This window comes from Arachis ipaensis, chromosome B07 (genome assembly GCF_000816755.2).
Source record: "Arachis ipaensis cultivar K30076 chromosome B07, Araip1.1, whole genome shotgun sequence".
Taxonomy (NCBI): Eukaryota; Viridiplantae; Streptophyta; class Magnoliopsida; order Fabales; family Fabaceae; genus Arachis; species Arachis ipaensis.
In genome coordinates this window covers 47,026,348-47,032,256 of record NC_029791.2, presented here as the reverse complement: position 1 = coordinate 47,032,256, position 5,909 = coordinate 47,026,348, and the positions used below count along the sequence as shown (strand labels likewise).

At 35.6% G+C, this 5,909-nt stretch overlaps 1 protein-coding gene across 1 annotated transcript in view; it reads right to left on the bottom strand.

The window, feature by feature from the left end:
* The window catches only part of LOC107609097 (uncharacterized protein At1g04910), a 13,054-nt gene extending 8,892 nt beyond the window's left edge, over positions 1–4,162 (bottom strand). The window contains exon 1 of the mRNA XM_021108059.1: positions 4,152–4,162. The gene's annotated coding sequence lies outside the window, so the exon portion shown is untranslated. The remainder of the gene's footprint in view (positions 1–4,151) is intronic.

The following is a 5,909-nucleotide window of genomic DNA, read 5'->3' as shown; positions in this document are numbered from 1 at the left end:
TTAGTTAACTGTTTGTTTTATTGTAAATTTTAAAATTTTGGTGTTTTCTTGGTAGTAAAGTTTAATATTCTCTTTCGGAATCTTTTCAAATCTTTACCTTATCTTTCTTTTAAAATTAAAAAAAAAAGTTAAAATTTTATCTTATATCTTTAAAATTTAATTTTCAAAATCTTTAATTTTTAAATCTTATCTTTCTTTTTGAATTTTTTTTAAAACTTACTTATCTTCTTTTTTATTTTAAAATTTTAAATTTTAAATCTTCACTTTCTTTTAAAATTGAATTTCAAAACCTTTGTTTGACTTTTTCTTTCTCTTTCTCGAAAATTACTCTTAAAAATTTTAAGCCTGTTAGTTAATTAGTTGTCATAGCTTTTAATTTTCTTTTCTTTATTTATTATTCAAAATTTAGGCTAGTATTAGCCACTTTATTTTGGCATTTTCGTTTTCATTATTCTTTTTACTTTAATTTATTTCATATACTTTTGAGACATCTCACTGAGAGTTCTCTATACTCTGACATAGAGACACCCTTCTTTCCATTTCCTTGCTTTTTGCTTGTGTATGCTGGAACAGGAAGAGCTCACTGGTGCGCGGAATTACACTTTGGACAACTGAACCAGCAAGTGCACTGGGTCGTCCAAGTAATACCTGAGTGAGTCAGGGTCGATCCCATGAGGATTGTGATTTGAAGCAAGCTATAGTTATCTTGTAGATCTTAGTCAGGCGGATAGAAGAGTTGTTTCTTTGTTTAATTCGCATAAAAGGAAAATAAAGAAAATGTTACTAGGTTGATGTGTTTGCAATGATAAGAAGATGGTTAAGGCTTGGAGATGCTTTGTTCTTCTGGATTAATTCCAGTCTTACTGTCTTCTGGAACTGTGAGTGATTTCTTCTGTGGCAGGCTATATGTGATCAACGCCGGTTGAGAGGTCGCCAATGCTCTTCCAGATCTGAACCCCAGGGTTAGTGCGGATCCAGTCTGATTGAGGGTGAAGCTCATGCAGTTCATTCTCTTTAGTGATCCTACTCAAAACGCCACAGATAAGGTCGAATCTTCCGGATCAGAGAATGCTGCGCCTTTGATTCTAGCCTTTACCATAGAGACTCTAATCTCCCCATACCTCGGCTGAACTGGTGTCTCGAGAAGTCTCCAACGAAGTCGTGGATTAGCCGTCTAAGAGATGTATAATCAAGCTAGTGGTTCATCATTGTCCAATGAAAGACTCACTCTGAACCCATGTAGAATGAGATAACCTTGTGCCGGTTCAACGCATTCATAAGGATGAAGAACGAAGATACATCTTAGAATAGAGAATCAGACACGGATTGAAGATAAAACAGTAACACTTTATTGATCCATAAAACAGCAGAGCTCCTCCCCTCAACCTAGGAGGTTTAGAAACTCATACTGATAGAAAATACAATGATAAACGTGTAAAGTGGTCAAAGTCTCTGAAAAACGTAAAAGTTCTAAAATAAATACTAGACTAATGAATAAGGAATATATAAGAAGGGTAAAACCATCTTTTAGTACTAAAAGCTACTTCTGGGGCCCACTTGGTGAGTGTTTGGGTTGAGCTTGATTAAGATCCACATGCTAGGATGCCTCTAGGGTGTTGAACGCTGGCTAGGGGGTCCTTTTTGGGCGTTGGACGCTGGTCTCTTCTCCCTTGGGCGTTGGACACTAGAATAGGGCTAGAAGCTGGCGCTGAATGCCAGTTTTGGGCCTTCAATTCTGAGGCAAAGTATGGATTATTATACATTTCTGGAAAGCCCTGGATGTTAGCTTTCCATAGCCGTTAAGAACGCTCCAGTTGGATGTTTGTAGCTCTAGAAAAGCTCTTTCGAGTGAAAGGAGGTCAGATCCTGACAGCATCTGCAACACTTTCTCTGTCTCTGAATTAGACTTTTGCTCTAGCTCCTCAATTTCAGCCAGAAAATACCTAAAATTGCATAAAAACATACAAACTCAAAGTAAAATCCAGAAATGTGAATTTTTCACTAAAACCTATGAAATCTAAATAAAACTTAAACAAAACATACTAAAAACTATATGAAAATGATGGGAAAAAGCGTATAAAATATCCGCTCATCAGAACACCAAACTTAAACTGTTGCTTGTTCCCAAGCAACTAAAACAAGTAGGATAAAATGAAGAGTAAGATACAATAAATCTCAAATTTCTCAATGAAGCTTAGTTTCAATTAGATGAGCGGGACTTAGTAGCTTTTTTCTTCTAAATAGTTTTGGCATTGATAAACCACTATTTCATGGTTTATCTTGTGCTCGATTGAGTGGATTTTATCAACTCTTTACCCACTTATTCATACTATTTGCATGGTTTTACATTTGCCTTCCTAATTATGTGCTTTGATTGAAAACATGCTTCTTTGGCCTTAAGTTCCCTATGTTTAATCCTCTCTTATTACCATTAGATGCCTTGATATGTGTGTTAAGTGATTTCAGAGATTACAGGGCAGGAATGGCTCAGAGGATGGAAAGGAAGCATGCAAAAGTGGAAGGAATACAAGAAGTTGGAGAAACTGCTAAGCTGTCCAGCCTGACCTCTTCGCACTCAAACGGCTATAACCTTAGCTACAGAGGTCCAAATGATGCGGTTCTAGTTGCGTTGGAAAGCTAACGTCCGGGGCTTCGATTTGATATATAATATGCCATAGTTTCCCTGACGCTAGGTGACGCGAATGCGTGCTCCACGCGGCCGCGTCGCAGTGACGAAAAATCAGCGTGTTTGAATTCGCAACCAGCGAATTCTGGGCTGTTTTCGACCCAGTTTGCGGCCCAGAAAACACAGATTAGAGGCTATAAAGTGGGGGATGCATCCATTCATAAGGAAGCTTTCACATTCACAATTTTAGGAGTAGATGTTGTTTTTAGAGAGAGAGGTTCTCTCCTCTCTCTTAGGATTAGGATTTAGGATTTCTCTTAGTTTTAGGAGTGCCTCTCAATCCCAGGTTCAATGTTCTTTTACTTTATATTTATCTCTTACTTTCAGATACTTTAATGCTTATATTAGTTATGTTGCCTATTTGGCTTATGCTACATTCATGTTATGATTTTCTTAATTAATATTATTTGAGGTATTTCAGATTTAAGATTGCTTTGTTTTATTTATATTGATGCTTTTAATTTAATTTAGAATTTTCCCTCTTGGCTTTGGTTGAGTCATTGGAGACACTTGAGTTATCAAACTCATTGTTGATTGGAAATTGGAATTCTTCAAGAATTAATTCGAGTTCCAATAACTCTAACTTTTCTCAAGGAAAGACCAGGATCTGAGGAATAAAAATTAATTCATCCACTTAACTTACCTTCATAGTTAGAGGTTAACAAAGTGGGAGAAAAATTCAATTCTCATCACAATTGATAAGGATAACCAGGATAGGACTTCCAGTTCTTATACCTTGCCAAGAGCTTTGTTATTTATTATTTTAACGACTTGTTATCTTACATTACTTGCTCATTCTTTCCAAAACCCCCAATTTACAAGACTCAACCAATAATAAGAACACCTCCCTGCAATTCCTTGAGAAGACGACCCGAGGTTTGAATACTTCGGTTATCAATTTATTTAGGGGTTTGTTACTTGTAACAACCAAAACGTTTGTATGAAAGGACTTTTGTTGGTTTAGAACCTATACTTGCAACGGGGATTTATCCGCAAATTTCTAGACCACGCAAAAGTTCTCTCATCAGGCATCTCACTATCCATTGAAACTAAGAAGTGTTGGCATCCTTAGGAACTTAGAATCCAGATGATATTATTGACTCTCCTAGTTTAGTTCTTTTTTATTCTTGAACACAACTTTTTACAATCTTGACCGTGGCCCTAAGCACTTTGTTTTCCAGTATTACCACCGGATGCATCAATGCCACAGACACTTAACTGGGTGAACCCTTTCGGATTGTGATTCAGCTTTGCTAGAATCCCCAGATAGAGGTGTCCAAAGTTCTTAAGCACACTCTTTTTGCTTTGAATCACGACTTTAACTGCTCAGTCTCAAGCTTTTTACTTGACACCTTCACACCACAAGCATATAGTTAGGGATAGCTTGGTTGAGCCGCTTAGGCCAGGATTTTGTTCCCTTTAGGCCCTCCTAACCATTGATGCTTAAAGCCTTGGATCCTTTTACCCTTCCCTTTTGGTTTAAAGGGTTATTGGCTTTTTACTCTTACCTTTTGGTTTAAAGAGCTTTTGGCTTTTTCTGCTTTTCATTTTTTTTTCGCATGCATGTATACATATATATATATATATATATATATTTTTTTTTTTTTTCTTTTATTGCAACATGCTTTTTCCTTTTCCTTTTTGCTGCTTTTTCTTACTTTAAGAATCAATTTTTGGATTTTTCAGATCACCAATAATACTTCACTTTTATCATCATTCTTTCAAGAGCCAATATTTTTAATTCCAATTTCAAATATGCATTGTTCATTTATACATTCAGAAAACAAAAATAATGCCACCACATCAAGATAATTTAACTATTCTTATTATATAACTCAAAATTTATGTATCTCTCAATTCTTTTTCCAGTAAATTTTTTTAAAGTAAGGTGAGAGATATATGGAATACTTTATAGCTTTAAGACATAAATATGTTCATGTACTTGAAACAGACAATAAAAAAATACATGGAAAACAGAAAATAAAATAAACAACAGGGGAGTAAAGGGAACGAATCCACCTTAGTGATGGCGGCTACTACTCCTTCTGGAGGATCCAATAGAGTGCTTGATCTCCTCTATGTCACGCCCCTGCCTCTGTTGTTCTTCCCTCATGGTTCTTTGATCTTCTCTTATGTCATGGAGGATGGTGGAATGCTCTTGATGTCCCATCCTTAGTTGATCCATGTTGGAGCTTAATTCTCCTAGAGAAGTGTGCAATTGGTCCCAAAAAGAAAAATTTTGATAGAGAAAATACATCCCTTGAGGTATCTCAGGGATTTCTTGTTAAGGTGGCTCCACATGCTCTTGCTGTGGTTCATGTGCCAGCTCTCTAACATGCTCTGATGAAGAGAATTTCTTTGTACGGTATAGAATTTCTTCAAATGAATGAATTCTCAATGCAAGTATAGTTTTACACTAACAAACAATCCTCCCAATTAAAAATTTGGTTTGTCACAAGTACAACCCCAATAAGAATTAACCGAAGTATTTAGACTCCGGGTCGTTTCACAAGGAATTGCAATGAAATGGTCAATTATTGGCTATGAAGGAACAAAGGGGTTTGGTTGATAAAAGGGGCAATAAAATAAATGACAAGAAAAGTAAAGAGAGCAATTAAAGAAAGCAAGTAATAAAGAGAGACATTCATGGTAAGGTTTGAGATCATAGGCTTTCTATCCTAGTCATTAATCATAACAATACTTAACAAGAATTTATCTTATTTCGTCATCCCCAATGTTGGAAGAAGGTATAAGTTATCTTCCATTAGAGAAAGTCAAACAAGACTAGTTAATCTCAAATCAAAAGTCCTAATCAACTCACTAATTGAATTAGCAAGAGATTAGAGTCATTGGAAATGATATTAACTAACAACTCTAGATCACCAATGTAAATTAGGTATTCATGACTCAAGATTGCCCAATTACTCTTCCCAAGCCAAGAATGCTCAAAATCTACTCTAAAGCCCAACCAAGCATTTTGTTAAACACTTGGTGGGTGTATAAGGAAAGTATAGTAAAAGTGCAAGAATTGTAAATCTACTAACTACCAATGGCAAGAAAAGTAAATCAACAACTCAAATCATCAATAAAGAAACATCAACTATCAAATCTCATTCAAAGAAAATCCAAATCCAACATGAGTTTATCATCACAAAAGAGAGCAAAAAAGGGAAATTAAAACTACAAATCATGAGAATAAAAGAGTAGAAGCATGAAATTGTAA